The sequence below is a fragment of the Equus quagga genome, unplaced genomic scaffold (assembly GCF_021613505.1).
Source record: "Equus quagga isolate Etosha38 unplaced genomic scaffold, UCLA_HA_Equagga_1.0 203_RagTag, whole genome shotgun sequence".
In the NCBI taxonomy this organism is placed as follows: domain Eukaryota; kingdom Metazoa; phylum Chordata; class Mammalia; order Perissodactyla; family Equidae; genus Equus; species Equus quagga.
This window is the reverse complement of record NW_025798627.1, coordinates 11,218,945-11,237,032: the sequence shown is the minus strand read 5'-3', so window position 1 is coordinate 11,237,032 and position 18,088 is coordinate 11,218,945. Positions and strand designations below refer to the sequence as shown.

General features: G+C 36.7%; 1 protein-coding gene and 1 long non-coding RNA gene across 4 annotated transcripts in view; one reads left to right on the top strand and one right to left on the bottom strand.

The window, feature by feature from the left end:
- Positions 1-18,088, bottom strand: part of LOC124233507 (calcitonin gene-related peptide type 1 receptor) — a 103,175-nt gene that overhangs the window by 41,323 nt on the left and 43,764 nt on the right. For all 3 annotated transcript variants that reach the window (XM_046650652.1, XM_046650653.1, XM_046650654.1), the window contains 2 exons: positions 534-624; positions 272-361 (listed from right to left, as the gene is read on the bottom strand). The gene's annotated coding sequence lies outside the window, so the exon portion shown is untranslated. The remainder of the gene's footprint in view (positions 1-271; positions 362-533; positions 625-18,088) is intronic.
- LOC124233508 (uncharacterized) overlaps positions 16,180-18,088 on the top strand; it is a 63,873-nt gene continuing 61,964 nt past the window's right edge. Inside the window, exon 1 of the long non-coding RNA XR_006887082.1 lies at positions 16,180-16,271. This is a non-coding gene — a long non-coding RNA (uncharacterized LOC124233508). The remainder of the gene's footprint in view (positions 16,272-18,088) is intronic.

Genomic DNA, 18,088 nt, shown 5'->3' with positions numbered 1-18,088 from the left:
AATGATCACTTATTTAACTGAATGTGTAAAAAATATTTTTCAAAGAAGATAAAAAAATTCCAATCAGTAGATATTTGTCAGTGAACTAAGCACTTGGATTTAATTTCATTAGGAAACTTGTCATGATTTTTGTTACAGGGCAAATATAAGAATAAGAATCATAAAAATCTTTCCACATACTTTGATTATTTTTATTATCACAAGCAACGAGAGCACATCATTAACTAGCACGGAGAATCTGTGCCATTGCTTGCCCTCACCAATTACTCACCTAGAAGCAGCTTTTCTTTTTAATTGTAGCAATCTTCCAAATAATGTTTTCTCTTCTATCAGCTATATTGGGTTTTTCTTACTAGTTGACCTTAAGAAAAATATAACCAAAAAATCAAGAAGCATTGTATTAATTTTAAATATAAAAAAAGTAGCATGAGGAAAACAATGAATCAAAGTTTTTGCAATTCAGTAATTAATGAGTTGATATGTTAGTTTTTATTGCATTGTACTATGAGAAAATCTAATTTTCCAGGACTTACAAGCACAATTGTCTCCAGACTCAAATCACATTTTCTCTTGGATCATATTCGACATCGTCTTGAGGAATTTCTTAAATCCACGGGTCATGACCTGAAATATTGATTGATATAATAATTTAACATTATTTTAATAAACCAAAATCATTTCCATCATAAATTGAAATTTTCAAAGAAGATACCATTTTCAAAATGATATTTTTATTAAGCTATTCCAATTTTTTTTTTTAAAGATTGGCACCTAAGCTAATATCTGTTGCCAATTTTTTTTCTTCTCTTCTCCCCCAAGTCCCCCAGTACACAGTTGTATATTCTAGTTGTAGGTCTTTCTGGTTGTGCTATGTAGGACACCACTTCAGCAAGGCTTGATGAGCAGTGATATGTACGCACCCAGGATATGAACCAGCGAAAACCTGGGCCGCCAAGCAGAGTATGCAAACTTAACCATTCAGCCAGAGGGTTCGCACTAAGCTACTCCAATTTCTCAAAATCTCTTTTGCTTACAATATATTTGAATTTTGTCACAAATATTTGTTGTTTTCCATTATTTGGAGAAACTTACATCAATTTTCATTTATCCGGGATTGTTGAGACACTGAGCAATTAACTGAATATTTTAAGTAAATTTCAAAAAACTAGAACATGATAAAAAGTCTTTTAAATTAAACAATAGCTTAGTCTTCCTTTGAATAACTTTATCTAATCATTTATTGGGATGTGTTATTAGTCTTACTTCCCTATGTCTATTTCCCTTGCTGGTATGGTTTCCGAAAGCCAGAAACCGTATCTGATTGATTTTTGTATTCTTTGTGCCTGGCAGTTAATTTACATTTGGTGTATAAATGAATGAATAAATAAATGAAAAAGTGAATCAATAAAGTACTTTAGGATTTTAAACTTACAACCAAGAATGCTAATCATAACTATTAATTAACTGTCGTTTCTTCTAGTAGAAGGCTTTAGATGGTGTTTGAATCTATACTGACAATGAAAATTGGAAAAAAAGTTCTTATATCAGCATGTTTACTTTCTTACAAGATAATGTCCTGAAAACTATTCAGTTTTCGAGTTCTGTGGTGGTTTTGATATTGAATAAACAGTAATGTACTGTACTGACTTTGGAAGTCATAAAGTTAAGCCAAATTGAAGACATTGGTAATTTACGTTTTTCTGTATTAAATATATATAGTCCAGGAATATACAAGTAAGAATGTAAAGAAATATTATTCTCTTTGGAAGTCAGATAGGTGTTTATGCAACAATGTTTTGATTACACATGAGTCAAGATTAAATTACCTTTAATATGTACATGGGCTCAAAACTCGAAGTGGAAAGTTCTTCAAAAAATATGTTTAGAGTTTTCCCAAACCCGACATATTTGAAAAACATTTCACCCAACACTAGCAGGTATTTTTGTTGCTTATCTAATAGGCTTCAAAATCAGAGATCCAAAATATCTTAGTGAAATCTCTTAGTGTTCGCTGGATCATCTTGGCACCAATAATTCAAGAGGGATTTATTCAACTCACAAAATATTCATCAATGCAAATAATTCCACTTTTATAGTTTTCCTTCTTCACCCTATTTCCTAGTGATTGGGAAAATGTGCTCCTAGGAACAAGGTTGTATCTTGCACTATGTAAACTTGCGGCACATCTAATTAAGAGGGCAGATCTATGGCCCCTGGTTTTATCAAGGATGCAGCAACGAGTTTGGGTGGCAGACTTTCAAACACATGGCGGATAGCTGTACTCTCCATGAGATCTGGCAATGTCCATTTTATGTGGTGATCCAGTCACTTGAGTCATCTTCTCTCTCAAGGCCCTATCAAATTTTCCAGCCAGCAGACACATGTGGTGAGTGGTCCAAAATGGAGGAATCACCCCTTTAACTAAGAGCTCTTTAGGTCAATAATGGAGGGATCATGACTGGCCAGGTAGATAATACCATTGCAGATACGTCTGAAGTTCAGGTTAGACTGAGTCTCATATTGGTAGATGTAATGACATGACCGTTATCAGGAGAAGCATATTTGATTGGTTCTTGGCATACTGCCTCTAATACGCTCATTTAGCAAATGGATCTCTTTTCTATATTTAGCTTATTCCAAATTTATCTTTGCTAAAATACATTTGATATTAACTGACCAAAACTATTGAGCAAATCATTGTAAACCTCTTTCAGATCTTGTTAAATTATTTACTGATAACTGAGTCACATGTTGCCTCATGAAATATAGTAGCAGCTTTCATTCAATTTTGAGGAAAGATAAAATACATACTTAAAGGAGGTCAAGTCAAATGAATAAATCTGCCGGTGTATTTTTCCTACTGGGCTCAGGTTTGTTGGTAGGTAAAGGACTTCTTCAAAACTGAGAAAGCTCTAATTTAAACTCTGAAGTGAATTTGTAATCACAATGGTATAGTATTAGTTACTGGCATTTTCTCTTTCTAACTGCTAGCCTCACGGATCCTGTAAGTACTATTTTATTTTCACTTCTCAAAATTAAACAAAGTGGAAGATTTCTCTCTACTGCTAGAAACAAAATAATTTTTACACATGGAATAAAAAATAGCTTATTTCTAAATAGTCCTATGCAATTTGCCCAGAGAATCACCAACATAAAATAGAAATAATTTATCTCATCACAGAAAACTTTGAGAAATGAAGAATGTCTTAAAATCTCAAACAGCTTTTGAAATATAGCTTCCTAGTCACTCAGGGCTTTATGTAACATCATTCTGGTTTCATTTCTTAAAATCACCATAGATCCACACCACAAGTCATTTTTCATGGATCTGTGTTTCCAAGTTCATAAATTTCAACCAATCTTCTTGGCTTACTTCAGTGTAAAGGGATGTTTTATTTTACATAAAAATTATCAGTCAGTGTGACTTAATCAATACTAATTTATCAGAACACAAAACACAAATTCTGTAAATGCATCTTAATGCCTTACAAACTGGCTTCTTATCTTCCCAAAGTTTTACTATTCCTAAAAACACTTTCCATAAATTTATTTTTCTTTATAATAATTCTTATTTTTAGTTGAGTCACCCAAACATAATATTAAAAGTGTATGTTCACTCCAAGATTAAGAAAAAAAAGAAAACTTTCATCTTTCACTCCTCCATTCTCCATTTCCAAAGTATCTCGAATTTTTACAGGCCCTGAGCCATATTCTTTTCTCCATTTATTTACCCAGTCACTATAAAGTTGGCTAACAGAAGCATTTCCCCACATATCTAATTTGCCATTAAGTATCCTGAACCTTTGTTTGAGCAAAATGAGGCTGTTTCCTATCTAATACATGCCTTCTTTTATGGCGTATTGAACAAGCTACATTTCTCCTGAATCAAAGCAAGGAATAAGTGCTTTTCCCCAATTCCAATATTCCACACTTGTATGGCAAATAGAAACTTCTTTCTGTCATTCTATACTATGAAGAATACATTGTGTCACTGAGAAAAATGTCAAAGTACAAGATCCTGGTTACCTTTATTCTGTCCTCACTGCTTATTTTTTGGTAAAAGCTTAGACTTCATGCTAGAATTATTCATGCAAATTACTGTCTTTATTTCCAATAGAGTCTTTGAGAAAGAAATGTCAGTGTAAGATTTCAATTCCCCACTCCCAGCCTGGCCTAGAATGTCCCTAACACTTTCAATACACCAAGAGGTAAGAAAATTAAAATATAAAGAGACTTCTCATTCCTAACGATCCGTTACTCATGTAAGAAACTCAAACTATAAGTCCTTTTTTGTAATATCACTTGGAGCTTGCATTATTTTTCAGGCTATTGAATGAACAGGTACCAAATCACTGATGTAGTGTAAACCAGCGTTCCTCAAAGTGTGGGTTCACGGATCCCTGCTTGAGGATCACCACCAGAACTTGCTGAACATGTTAGAGTGTCTAGGCCCCACCACAGACCCTCTGAATCAGAATCTTCGGGAGATGAACTTGGGAATCTGCATTTTTAGTAAGCACCCGGGGAAATTCTTGGCCTGTTAGATTTTGGGAAGCACAATATAAATACATCATCCTCATTGGGCATGCTGAAACCTGGACAGACTTAAATTCATTCCTCTAAGTACTGACCAGACTACTTGAAAAAGAACTATCAAGTATAAATCAAGCAAAATATTCTGCAATGTTCCGAGGCACAATTAATGTCCCAGAACTCCCAGAACAAGTTATCCAAATATCTATTTTAAAACGTATCATGTCATGTTGTAATTATTCCTTTGTGTGTCTGTTTGTGCCACTAGATTGTGAGCACAGTAAGAATAGGACTTGCATCATTACCATCTTGGTGACTCCAAACCCTAGCAGAGCCAGGGCATAAAGAGGTTACAGAGAAAGTGTATTTTGAGTGGATTACTTACAAAATGAATTTAATCAAATTGAAGAAACCTGGTGTTTTAGGATGTTCTTAATCCTCTCAAGCATATTATAATTTTCTGACACCTTTAAATAAATATCATTCCTGGGGCTGGCCCCGTGGCTGAGTGGTCAAGTTCTCGCGCTCCGCTGCAGGCAGCCCAGTGTTTCGTTGGTTCGAATCCTGGGCGCGGACACGGTACTGCTCATCAAGCCACGCTGAGGCAGCGTCCCACATGCCACAACTAGAAGGACTCACAACGAAGAATATACAACTATGTACTGGGGGGCTTTGGGGAGAAAAAGGAAAAAAAAAAATATATCATTCCTGGATTCTACCCCTAGAAATTCCGATTCAGTTCATCTTGATTGGGGCCCAGGGATAAGCATTTTTTCAGGTTTTCCAGGTTATTCTAATGTATAGCTACAATTGAGAACCAGTGGTACAGATGGAAAAGTCCTGTGGTAGGCAGAATAATGAGGCCCCAAATATTTGCATGCCTTAATCCCCAGAATCTGTGATTTTAAGGTTATGGACCTTAAAATAGAAAGATTATCCTAGATTATTGTGAATTATCCTGGTAGGCCTAAATGAATCATTTGAACCCTTCAAAGTAGAAAAAGAATGTTGAGGAGTCAGAGAGATGCAGCAGAAAAGAAAAGAAAGCTGAAGAGATAACACGAGATAAGGAATTGATGCCCTGCTGCTGGCTCCGCCAGATCTATAGAACTATGAGGGTGTTGGTTTAAGCCACTAAGTTTGTGGCAGTTTGTTACAACTGTAGTAGAAGACTAATTACAAATCCTCACCTGATCAAGAATTACATTTTCTCTCCAAACTTAAGTGGTAAGTTTCTGCTTCTCACTGACTGGTCATCTCTCCCAACTTTGGAAATCATAGTGCAAGGCAGTCACATTAGCTAGCAGCATCTCTTTCCAGCTGCTCCTAAATTGCTTTGTGATTTTGAGAAAATCAATTCAACTCTTTTCTGCTTGGTTTATCCAACTAGAAAATGAGTACTGAACTTGATCTTTAGCTCTGTTTTCTATTGCATACTTGTTAGAAGATGTATGCTGGCATCAGAGAGACATCGCTTCAAATTCCAGTTCTTGCAGCACTTAACCTCTCTAAACCTATCTCCTGACAGGAAAATGGGTGTACGAACAGTGGCTCAATCAATGTGGCCTAGAATTTTTATAACTTGTCTGGTCAAGTTGTTTTATTTTTATTTTTTTAATTTAATTTTATGCATGCGTGAGGAAGATTGGCCCTGAGCTAACATCTGTTGCCAATGTTCCTCTTTTTGCTTGAGGTAGATTGTCTCTGAGCTAACATCCATGCCAACCTTTCTCTATTTTATGTGGGACACCACCACAGCATGGCTTGACGGGTGGTGCTAGGTCTGTGCCTGGAATCCAAACCTGCGATCCCTGGACCACTGAAGCAGAGCACACAAATTTAACGGCTACACCACCCGGCTGACCCCTAGTCAGGTTGTTTTAAATGTTAAATTACATGACAAATATAAAGAACATGTTCATAATAAACTCCCAATAAGCATTAGCTATTGCTATTATCTGCATTATTCTATGATTCTAATTAGTTATGGCAATGATAATCTCAACTGAATGAACCAGGGAAGTACAGTATACATATTTTAGTGACTTGGCCAAGGTCCCCCAGATGCCTAGGGCTGACCCCAAGCTAAGAATTTAGATTCTTTCACTCTAAATTCAGGGCCCTTTGCCCTACACCATACTGACTCAGAGAACTGAGTCATTTATTTGGATAATTAAGGTTTAAAAAGGTCAGGATACGTTTCTATTTTGCTCATTCAGTTCTTTTGCCTAACTATCCAATTTTTTGCGTTTCATTTCACTTCTATTCATCAAACACATTTATATTTTTTCTTACACAATGTCTTATTTTAACTCATTTTATTAGTAATGTTGTGATAGTAGATTTTTTCTAAACTTACATGAGTAAGTGGCTTGACAACTCAGACTTGCCATTCTGGTAAGTTACCAAAATAAAAACCACATATATTATCTTACTCTCGAGCATTTTAAAATGCATTTTAAATTAAGAAATCCTTCCAGGAATTCAGTTAGTCATCTTACCCTATTTATTGAGCATCTGCTTTTACCTAGTTGTGTAGGGAGATAAAAGTGAATATAAGTTAAGACTTCTGACCTCAACAAAAATACTTATCAAGTTGAAGAGCAGTAATCTTATGCTGATTTTAGAGGCTCAGTTCATTACTTTTAAACACAGCCCGTAGGACTCATTTATGAGGTGCTGAGGGGGATGATTTCACGAACATTTAAGACAGGAAGTTAGTCCTGGCTTCAGTCAATATGCTGTCATTCAATGAGCTTGAGCGAGTTACACCCCTCCCAGGTGTCTCTTTTATAAAATGAAAGAATAGGACAAGATCAGTTTAAGCCTTGGGTAGGGGTTCAAAATTTATGCAAAAAGAAAAAAGTGGTTGGCATACAGGAATACTTCTGTTCAAAATAACCCAAATCCACAACATCCTTGAAACTAAGTCATTCCTGACACCATCTTTTCTGGCTCAGGAAGACTTTCCGTGGGTCTCCTACCACCAATTGGCCCAGGAGTTTGAGCTGGAATTTGAAGACTGTGGACAGAGGACCTTTTGGCTCCCTGAGTTTTCTTGTCACATTGGAGTTCGTGGAAAAGTTATCTAGGCCAAAACAAATCACATCTTGATTTCACCTCATCTTCTACTGCCTCCTTTTAGAACTATTCTTACATTTTAGAGGCCGTTTGGGGAAAGTCTAGCTCTCTCTTCTCCGCTGCAAAAAATCGAAATTAGAAAAGCAAACATACTTCTTCATAAGCTCCCTTGCCAGACTTCTCAGAATGGAATCTAATCAGTTCATCTAGGCCAAGCTAAACTGATTGCTGTCATCATTCGAATAGCCTTAACGCTCCTGGGACTGGAAACCAACAATTTCTGAATTTTGGCTACATTGGGTTTTTATCTCTTTTGCATTTCACAGAAAATGACCTAGGTAAAAATTTAAAAATTACAGAGTGTCAGAAATTACAGGACATGTTAAGAAATGATTCAACAGTGCATAAATTCCACAAGGTAATCAATTGAAACAGTAAGAAAGTTCATTACATTTAGTTCATCAAAGTGAGAGGCTGCCCCATTGGTGTAGTGGTTGAGTTCATGCACTCCACTTCAGCGGCCTGGGGTGCACGAGTTTGGGGCCCAGGTGCAGACCTACACACTGCTCATCAAGCCATGGGCAGCATCCTATGTACAAACTAGAGGAGGATTGGCACAGATGTTAGCTCAGCAACAATCTTCCTCGGAAAGAAAGAGGAAGATTGGCAAGAGATGTTAGCTCAGGGTCTCTCTTCCTCACAAAGAAAAAAAATCATATGAATGACCGAGTATATAAGCACATCTAATAGCCAATTTTTAAAAGTCAACAAAAATTCTCATAAAAACCTCTAGAAGGTATTTTATTTTTAAAGAGACACCTGAGTTTAATTATGACTATTAAGTTCTACATGCTAAGAAAACATATATCGTAAATGGTGCTGGGTAGTATTGCCATAAACATCTTTGCTGCAAGCATTTTTGTTGCATAACTAATTGGCTATAAGGCAGTTTTGCCATAAAAGATTAAAAAATAACTGTTGAGAGATTGAGGTTTTTTTGTTTTTTGTTTTTTGGTGCCATTTTTCCATTGATGAATCAACCACCATTAGAGGTTAAAAAAAAAATAGCTGGTCACCAGGTTTTTTTTCTTGTCGGTTTCTTTTCATTTCTCCACTGATGAAGTTCTCGAAGTTACTCCCATTTTTATGTGATATTAATCTTAGCTAGCCCTCATAATGGTCTACACAGTAATGAGCAGATGCTGGTCTTAAAACAGTTAGCGTTTCTTCCAGCTAGCGATGTTTTCTTGATGGCTTTATCAAGCTGACATGACAATGATGTGCCCGAAGAGTTGTTTTTTTATTTTGAAACATACTACATTGCAAGAGAATAAGAGAGCCAAGGGCCTCTTCTTTGAGGGCGCAGAGTTGAACCCACATTTCCCAAAGAACAAAAACACGTGCTTAGTTAAGTACTATCCACAAAAAAAATAAAATCAGTTTTTTGTGCAGTATTACCATGAATCTACGTACACGTTTTAAATGTATTCAAATATTTAGTATTTTGTAATAAAGTCTTTTTAATTTTATTTATTTATTCATGTTTTATTATGTCCTTTTTAATTAATATCTCTGTTATTTTTCATGATTTTATCTTTTATGGAAAAATTGCCTTACGGTCAATTAGTTATGTAACGAAAATGCTTGCAGCAAAGATGTCTGCAGCAAAGATGCTTGCGGGGAAACTACTGACCACGATTGTCAATATTGTCCTATTGACTAGTGAGACAGTTTTCTTTTTTCCAGAGAGATATTGAAATAAATAAAGTGACATTTGACTGATCTTTAATAATTAGCATAACAGAGGGACAACGTGTGATATCAGTTACAAGCAGAGGCGGTAGTTAGACTGGCTACAAATGTGAGTTAGCCTTCCTGATGTTAAGACCCAATTTGGCCTCACACTGGCAAGCTAAACAAGTTCTGTAAGAATAGTTTTCTCATTTGCAAAACAGTTCCTAAAGCAGAAGGCTATTGTGAAAATAAAATGAGATAATGCACAAAAACCTTTCAGAACTCAGTAAATGTTAGCTACTATTATATCATGTTAAAATTTTTAGAAATATAAGTAAACTTATACATTTTAAGTTATTTGCCATAATTTCAATAGCATTATAAGTGAAAATTAACCCTATATTTTAAGGTGATGGTCATATGCATCTTGGGTTTTTTTATCTTCTACAGAAATAATAAGATTTTTTAAATTCTATCACTTAAGTCAGTTAGGAAAATATCAAATAAAGCAAATAATAACAAGTATATTCCCAAATATGATGTCCATCTATGATGTTAATATCACTGCATATTTCCTAATATTGAGTTTATATAAACTAAAGCTCTGCGGATTGTTTGTATATGTTGTAATCAGTCACATCTTAAAGAGTATAACATGCTAATCCAATTAAAAACAAGATACAAAATTGCCCAGGTTTGACTTTAATTTTAGGTTGACGATGAAAGCTTTTACCAGCACTGTACTGGAACCCAAAAAAAAAGTTGACTCTGCTTACTTTCTAATCTAATGAACATTCCAGGTTGAATAACCATTAAAGAGAGATAATATTGTGATTAAATTTGGGACTTCATTTGACACTCTGAAGTACTTACTCACGGGAATAATCTTCCCATTGTGGACATAATTAACCATTTTCCGGTGATTTTGGTCACCCTCTTTTTATTGGAAAGAGGCAAGCTGCCAAACCCCAGCCCAATTAGTAAAAGGTGGGAGGGAGCCTAAAAAAAATGCTTTGTACTTGGTGGAGCGCTCTCCCTCCAGGAGATGTAATATGGAAAGAATTGCTTGCTCAAAGAGCATAGAAGCAAAACACATTTTTCTAGCCCTTTGGACTAAGAGCTTTACACTTATTTCCCTTCCACAAAGTTAGGAGTCAAAATCTATGTGAAAACATGCTTTCTTCCATAGACGATGAAATCAAAAAATATATAATTCTGCTGGAATTTTAACTTAACCTAGCAGTCCATCATCAAAATTATGGTATTTTTGGTATTTGGAGCTTTCAATCTTTCTCCAAAAAAATTTTATGTGACACCTTTTAGCATTTCTCAGGACTTGGGAAGCACACACACGCTGCTGATACTGTTGGTCCAGCACGTGTTCTTTTTTTCTCTGATGGAATGAACCTTTCTTCCCAATAGAGAATCTATTCCCTCTGGTTCAAGTGAGGCTGGCTTCCTGGTCACTGAGGTAGGAAGTGACTGAAATCTGGGCAGACTAGCACAGTCCTCTGATTTAGATTGGCGTAGGCATGGAAATGTGGTCCAAGCCACGCCATCAGAATTCTCCCTGGGACATCTCTGTTAGTGTTATCAGGGAAGGTTTTCTCTTTCTGCGGAGGTTGCAAAGCAAGGAGAGCATGATTATTGGGCTCCCCTCATGCATCCTTCCTACCACATGGAGAAAACCTATCCCAAAAAATGAAGTCAAGCAGAGGCTATCAGATGAGAGCTGGGGATTGGTGGAGACTGCAGGACGTTAGAGCCCTAGAGTCTGGCCACATCTGAAATCAGCTCCCATAATGGATTTCTTCATCCATGTAACCAGTAAGTTACACTTTATGCCTAAACAAGATTGATTTGTTGTTTTATCTCTTGCAACCAAAACATTTCTAACTAACACTACGAGAAATGCTGGTATAATGGAAAGATTACCAAGAAAATTCCATTTTCCATTCTACCTAGCTTACAGAGCCTGAATATTCTTAGGTTAGTCACTGCCAGGCCTCAGTTTCCTGACCTGTAAAATAAGATGACTTCAAGCTCCTTTCTATCTTGTAATCTAAGTATCTAAAGATTACTCTCTTTTACATCAAAGCAAAGCATCATTATTAATTCCCAAAGCATATTCCAAGCCCCGCTAATAGGAGTGCAGAAACTAACGTTTACACCCAAATGTATCTATGAGGTGATTATTTTCTCTAAATCTGAAATAGACTTAGCAGTATATGCTCTTGGATAATCTACAGCTAATATGTGCCTGTGGCAAGATATTTGCAGCCAGCTCAAAAAGTAATGCGACCCTTTGATGAAAACATATGAACAATTTTTTGTGACCTAGTGTTTGGCCATGTTTTTTAGATGTGATACCCAAAGCACAAATGGCAAAAAAATAGACAAATTGGACTGCATCAAAATTAGAAACTTTTGTGCAACAAATGATACCATCAAGAAAATGAAGCAGCAACTCACAGAATGGGAGAAAATATTTGCAAATCAGATATTTGACAGAGGACTTGTGTCTAGAATATATAAAGAACTTTGAAAAGAACTTTTACTACTCTATAATAAAAAAACAAACAACCCAATTAAAACATGGGCAAAAGATCTGAAAAGACATTTCTCTAAAGAAGATATACCGATGACCAATAATCTCATGATAAAAATGATCAACATCACTACTTATAGGGAAATCAATTCAAAACCAAAATAAGATACAACTTCATACCCACTAGGACAGCTATGATAAAAAAGAGACAGTAATAAATATAGGAAAGGATGTGGAGAAATGTAACCATTATATATGGCTGGTGGGAATGTAAAATGGCATAGCCGCTTTGCAAAACAGTTTGACAGTTCTTCAAAATTTTAAACCTAGAGTTACCATATGACCCAGCAATTCCATTCCTAGGTATACACCCAAGAGAAATAAAAACATATGTCCCAACAAACACTTGTATATGAATGTTCAAGCAGCATTATTATTTATTTGTTTTTAGGAAGATTAGCCCTGAGCTAACATCTGCCTCCAATTCTCCTCCTTTATGCTGAGGAAGACTGGCCCTGCTTAATTCAAGGATGGTGACAAGGCGCATGGGTCTGGGCCTGGGATCTGAACTGGCAAACCCCGGGCCGCCTAAGTGGAGCTCGTGAACTTAACTGCTATGCCACCGGGCTGGCCCCAATGGATCCTATTTAAAATTAAGGGAAGTTTTCCAGGTATATCACTATACCTTTTGCCTTAACTATATATAATGTTTATTTTTTTATAAATTAAAAGTTATTTCTGAAGGGAAATACAATATTTGCGTATGAATTAAAAAGTAGTTTCTGAAAGCAAATTTCAAGGAAAGTGCACTTTTCCTTACAAATCAAAACAGTCCAAACATATAAAACATAGCTAAATTTTGTTGTTGTTGAACATGAAATTGAAGGAACGATTTAAACTTTCCATTCATGGGATGCTCTGTAAGCTAGGCAGGTTTTTTGGTCAATGTGTTTTGTTTTATAATGTGAACATATTTATCTCTTGACAAAGGAGAGAGAGAGAAAACTGGATGTTCTGCTCAGCATAATTCTTTCCTTAGATACACATGACTTTGCATTTCCTTTTTTTTCTTTAAAAAAAACAGCTTTATTATGATATAAATCACATACCATATAGTCTACCAATTTAAAGTGTATAATTCTATGGTTTTAGTGTATTCACAGGGTTGTGCAACTATCACCACAATCTAATTTTAGAACACTCCCATTGCCACTCTCCTCTAGCCCTAAGCAACCACTAATATGGTCTCTCTCTCTATACATTTGCCTACTCTGGACATTTCATATAAATGGAATCATACAATATGTGTCTTTTGTGACTGGCTTCTTTTACTTAGCTTAATGTTTACAAGGTTTATCCATGTTGTAGCATGTTTTAGTACTCCTTTTATTTTATTCCCAAATGATATACCATTGTATGGATATATCACATTTTGTTTATCCATTCATCAGTTGATGGACATTTGAATTGTTTCCACTTTTTAGCTATTAAAAATAATGCTGCTGGGGCCAGCCTGGTGGCACAGCGGTTAAGTGCTCACATTCTGCTTCGGCGGCCCAGGGTTCGCTGGTTCGGATCCCGGGTGCGGACACGGCACCACATGACAAGCCATGCTGTAGTAGGCGTCCCACATATACAGTAGAGGAAGATGGGCACGGATGTCAGCTCAGGGCTAATCTTCCCCAACAAGAAGAGGATGATTGGCAGCTGATGTTAGCTCAGGGCTAATCTTCCTTGGTAAAAAAATAGCATCCATAATTGTTTATCTTTTTTCTCCTGACAGTGATTTGTTGTTTTAAAGTTTGTGCAGTCTTTTATTTCGTTTTTCACAAGAGTAGAAAACTGACCACTTATATACAAATGCAGATATTTTTATAACATTTATGATATATTTTAATTGTGTTATTACAAACAATAACAACAAGAAAAAAACCATACAGGAATATTAGCAAGAAAGAGAAGAGAAATTATTGAACTTTAGATCATTCTTGGAAATTAACTTGGGTTAAAAATCTTATATCCTAATATTTCCCTTCTGAAGTTATTACTAGGTAAAACTAATTATGTTATTACTAGGTAAAAGGAAAGTGCAGGAAAGATGGAAAGAAGAAAGTGACGAAGGAAGGAAGAAAAGAAGGAAGGGAGGGAGGAAAGAAGGAAGGGTAGGAAGGAAGGAAGGAAGGGAGGGAGGAAGGAAGGATGTGAAGGAGGAAGGGTGGGAAAGAGGGAGGCTGGGAAGAAGGAAGGAAAGAGAAAAATCAATGTAGGTGTCTCAGGTAAATGCATAGTTGATTTAAAATTAACTCTGTTCTCCATTATTTTTATAAAGAAGCAAACAGAATGTTGATAATACTGAAATTTGTCCCTTGACAAGATTTCTAATTCTTACACCATTAAACATAATTCCATCTTAGTGTTTTTTAACATATTCATTTATTTATTCATTCATTCAAACATTTATTTGGAAACTGGTATATTCCAAAAGCTATGTTAATTACTCAGGATACAGAAATGCTATTATTTCTGCTCTCAGAAATAGTCAAAACCTTGTAGGGGAAGGCAGATTTACAAATATGGATAACGAAGTGTTATTGGTAGTCAATAAATATTTTTTAGTGTCTGATCAGATGGAATGATGCATTTTACATGGAAGTATATTTGTGTGTGTGTGTGTGTGTATGCATGTGGAGAGAGAGAGAAAGAGAGACATCGAGAATATGACACTTAAATGGAGTATCAAAAAGTCAGTAACACGGAAGTACCAGGTGCTTGAAAGATGCAGGTATGTTAAGAGATAAGGCTTTCCAGGAAGACAAGAAAGCAAATTAAAGATGGTATCTTTTGTCCTGTTGAAGAGTTTTGAATTAATGCTCTAGGCTAGAGATTTTCATGTAAGATGCCCCCTCTGATTGCTGGTGGTGGCAGGCAGGACAGCTGTACCAGCAGTGTTGAAGTTGAATCTAGACTCAGTGAGAGTCAACTGATGCTTCAGTGATGTCTGCCAGGGGCACCATCCTGAGAAGGAACGACATGTATTCCAAATATTTGCTAACCTGGCTGCAAATAATGAATAAAAATTGTGGGAGAACTCAGCAGTCCAGCACTATGACAAGATATTTTTTTTAGAAAATAGGATGATTAATTCAAAGACGGTGACAAGGAAAGTTGCAGAGAGACAAATCAGAATACTGCAGCAACTTCTAAGTAAGTGAGGCAAGAAAGTAATCCTGAAGGCTGGAACCTGGAACGAAGAATAACAACAGCGCGGATGGAGGAGGTCGGCCGCGTGGTGTAGTGGTTAAGTTTGCGCGCTCTGCTTTGGCAGCCGGGGGTTCACCGGTTGGGATCCAAGGTGCAGACCTAACGCTGTTGGTCAGCCATTCTGTGGTGACATCGCACAGCTCAGGGACAATCTTCCTCAAGCAAAATGAGGAAGATTGGCAATAGATGTTAGCTCAGGGCCTCTTCCTCACACACACAATAATAATAATAATAATATTAATAATAGTGGGGATGGAGAGGAGTATTTAAAAGTTGGAGATATTAAAAAGGTTTAATCTATGAGCATATGAGAACTTAGCAAATGTAAGAAACCTGAAGAGATTCCCCAAATTCTAACGTGAGCATCTGAGTAGGTTCTAATCACTAATATAGGGAATCTAGCAGCAGAAAAGGGGTGGTGGGAAAATTTTTGCATACAGATCAGACATTTTGAAGAAGAAAGTGTCTCGGAGTGTTTGTCTAGAGAGTTCTGGAGGTCAGTAAGGGAGAGCCTCAAAATAGAAAGTTCACTCTCATTATCATCATATAATAGTAAATGGTGACATTTTGTCCAGAAAGACTGTCTGTCATGGGAAGGGAGTAGACAGTGTAGTCTAAGAGGTGTGTCTGTGAATTGAATTGGAGCACATTTCAAACCGTCAGTGTTTAAGGAATTCAAAGTAAGTAAGAAGGTGCAGTGATAGAGGACAGAGTTAGAACTTTCTAGGGACAAAGACCTAGAGACTCAAAAGCCTGGGTACAGAAATGAGCCAAGCTTGTGTGAGGGAAAGTGAAGGTGCAGGCCTGCAGGGCACTCGAGAGTCTTTGGGGGAATTAATGAGTGGAAAACTGCATATGGGATGGAGAAATTTGCTGGGCACACAGTCCCGTGATGCCCTCTACAAAGTGCTGTAAATTGCACACATACCAAACACAGCTTATTTTTAATTATTTACCCTGTGACTAAGTCTGGGTTGTAATTTAAAAATAGATTTTCCAGTGCAGAAGAAGTCGCACAGGAAGAAGCTCTTTGCTGAATTAAGCCGTGCTTAAGTGAGAACCGCTGCTTCAGAACAACACGTTCTCTGTGAAAAAAGATGGCAAAGCCATTTCGGTGAGTCTAACCTTTGCGGAGTGCTATTATCAACTCAATTGTATGTTTTTTCCTGTTTCACAAACATGTTCCCAAAAGACTTTTAAAATAGCTTTCTTTCCTGCTAAATTGTTGTGCCAAGCACTTTTTCTGAATCTCAGCCTTAATGGATGAGGATGTGTTAAAGAAAAAATGCCCTGTCACGCTTGACATAGTGTATGTAATAGACCTTAACAACCACAGTAAAACATTTTCCTGACTTGACTGCTTCCTCTCTAAGTCTTAAGATGGTGCATTTTAGTGAAAATGCAAAATACCTTGAAGAAACAAAAGAAGAGACAATTGCCCCGAAAATTCACCATTTTAAAAAGTCAAGTCAAAAATCTGTCCTCTTGAGTAAGATTTTTTTCCCCAATAAAGAGGAAAAAAATCATTACGGAAAATAAGTCCTTTTTTTGTAAAAGTTAAAATAACCTGAAAGAGAGTAACTTAATCCTATAGAATTGTTCCCTAGGTACCTAATAAGCCGTTTTCCGGGGGGAGGCGCGGGGAGAGAAGAGAATCACAACATCCTGAGGTCTGTCTTGGTCGCTTCAAATTAATCCTATGCATTGTTAGGGTTGTCATATTATGTGTGTCTGTCTTTCCAGCCAGAAGTGTTTCCCACCGAAAGTCTGTACAGCAATGTCAGCGGGGGAAAAAGCCACAGAAGAAGATGAAAGTAAATAAAAGATAGCCTGATGGCCACTTTGGTGGAGGCAAGGGCTGGAAAACTCACGTGGCTTTCTGGGGCAGGAGTCAATAAGTCTGTCTGAATAGTATGCTGCTTTTGGCAGCAGATAACATTTTTTAAAAGAATAGCAGTAGGGGACTTGTATTGGCAAAAAAAAAAAAGACAGGAAAACAGTAGAAAGCAAGATGCAGGAGAGAGAGGACAGGTTCTGCGTGGACAGGCGCTGGTTTGGGATACTAGCTTCGGGATTTCCTAACCGAGAATGTAGACGGAAATCAACCCTTGCCTGGGTTTCTGCGGCTCCCCCGGATGGGCGTGCCACAGGTCTCTCAAATATCCTGTGGGGCTTAAATCTCAGAACCCGAAATCACCTGTCACAATCTGCGAGGTGATAAGTATTTGAGAGGTAATGATCCCTCTCTTCCCTGCAGCAGAAAGAAAATGTCTTATTTTCTTAATTGGTCCCAGTGAAAAGACTAGCAATTTTGAATAAAATTGCGTGTGAATATTTAACTATGCCAATATTCTCGGCTTTCTGTCAAAGAGAACTTCATCGGCCACCAAAGGCATGGGATTTAACATATTCAAGGGAGAGTGACAATGGGTGTCATCTCCAAAATCACTTGTCTTCTCTTCATAGCTACTTTGCTTTGTGCATAACAGTGCTGACCCTTACTCTGTTAGGAGGTGCATATATATTACATATATATGTATTAGGTCTTTCTTCAAAGAATGGTAATAAACACCACGGCTCAAGTCTTCCTCATCTTTTCTTTGGATCTCTGACAATATTATTAAGGAAGTGAAGTCTTTTCTGCTTTGTCACAAACACCTACCCTAAGAAGACTTCTGTGTTTGTTATCAACTGTTGATTTTTATTTGCTTAATCATTTTCTGGATCAGGAACACCAGTGAAACTGAATGTCTCATATACCTTATCTGGATATAGCAAGGGGTTATTAGTTAGAGATAAAACGGTGCAAGGATATAAAATGTAACTGGTTCTAGGAGAAAGAAAGAAAAGCCAGAATGGTTATTAGTTATTTTGTTGTCCAAAATAATAATTAAGACATAATACATACATACAAAATAATTAAAACAAAAT